Raw genomic sequence first — 1,715 nt, 5'->3', positions numbered from 1 at the left:
GGGGGAGCGGAGGCAAACACTGGCACAGCGGGATTTGGAAACAGCCCTGCATGGTCCCGGTGAGTCATCCATGGGAACGGCGGAGAGCAAGGGCTGGAGCAGCTGGGCGGTAAGTGGGGACGAACACTGGGGAAAGGCGCCGAAGCCCACGCACCGGTAAGGTCCCGGTGTGGTGCTGGCAGCTGCCTCACACCAGTACCGTGGCAAGGGGGAAACAGCACATCCCACTGCCCTGCCCCACCGCCCACAGGAGATGGAGATGTGCTCAGAGGCACCCCAGAGCTCAGTGGGGCCAGCTGGGGCCAGCCCAGCACGCAGAGGCTCCAGAAGATGAGGGAAGGGGGGCAAGAAGCCCCACAAGAGCTGCTGACTCTGAAACGGTGTGAAAACATCAGGTCTTTGCCCCCACTGCAGAGGCACAGAGGTTCGGTGGCCCTCGTGCTCCACAGCACACGCAAGCAATCCCATCCACAGCACTTGGGCACGGGGGTCTGACTTCCAGCAAGCATGCACAGGCGACCAAAACTGGTCGTGTCTCCAGTAAAATCCCTTTCCATGTGGTCCTGAACTGGGCTCCCTGCCCCAGCTGTGTCCCCAAGCACCAGAGCCCTGGGGATGCTGAGCCAGCCACAGCAGCGGTTTTAGGGACTAAGAGGATTGAGCCCAGGAGCAACTCACAAGGAGACTTTGGCCAAGGGGAAAAGCCCCGTCAGCAGGATGCCAGTCCTCATGGTGCAGCGGAACCCCCCAGCCCCTCTGCTGGGCAGCACCGTGGGGGCTCCTGGGGCACCCCAGGGGCAACATCCACCCTCCTCCCCAGGCCCGACAAGGTTGTGGGGAGGGGGGGTTTACTCCACACCAGCAGGGACCCCACCCCATGCTCTCTCCCCCCACTACAGTTGCACTCTTATGACCTTAAAGGTCTTTTCCAACCAAAATGATTCTGTTCTACAGCAGCCCTGGGGCTCCCCAACAGGGCCTGACTCTGCGGCACGGGGTGCACCCTGCACCTGGGCAAGGACTAAATCACAGCTCAACTCACGCAGCAGCTCCCCTCACCGGCGCTTTATTCCCTGCCAGCCCCTCCATGCCCACGCTGGGCAGCCTGGGGGGTTGGTGTGCTGGGTGACGGCAGCAGACACCAGCCTCAGCCCTCCCAGGTCTGGTTAAACACAGGGGAAAGTCCGGGCAGGCTCTGCCTCACCCTGTAAGCCCTAATGGCAGCACTGTTCCCTGCAGAAAGAAAAAGCGCAGCCAAATCTTCCAAGCTTTGCCATGAAACAACTCCAATCCCAGGGCAAAGGCTGCTGCAAGCACAGCCCTGGCCTGCCCCGACAGGAGAGGCCAAACCCACAGCAGCTCCTCCACCGCAGAGGCGAGGAAGGACCCGGCTCAGCACCAGCACCGAGGGCGATTTCAAGGCATCGCACCACTACAACCTATGAGAGCAAGTGCCCAAAGCCAGCCCTGAACCCTCAGCAAAGCTCAGGCAGGGAAAGCGGAGCTGTTTCACACCAAGCTGCCACAGCGGCACAAGCCCAGAGCAGCCCCGGGCCCCGCACAGCTGCGACAGGCTCCGACGTGCAGCGCAGAGCCCACCCGGTCCAAGCCCTGGGCCAGGCTGCGGGCAGGCGGTGCTGATCCTGGCAGGGAAAAAGGGGCAGATCCAGGAAACGGGGGGGGGGCAAGTAGGAGCTTAGCCCGGATTTGGAAGG

Source organism: Phaethon lepturus, unplaced genomic scaffold (genome assembly GCF_000687285.1).
Source record: "Phaethon lepturus isolate BGI_N335 unplaced genomic scaffold, ASM68728v1 scaffold32700, whole genome shotgun sequence".
Lineage (NCBI taxonomy): Eukaryota > Metazoa > Chordata > Aves > Phaethontiformes > Phaethontidae > Phaethon > Phaethon lepturus.
Note: the sequence above shows the minus strand (reverse complement) of the source record.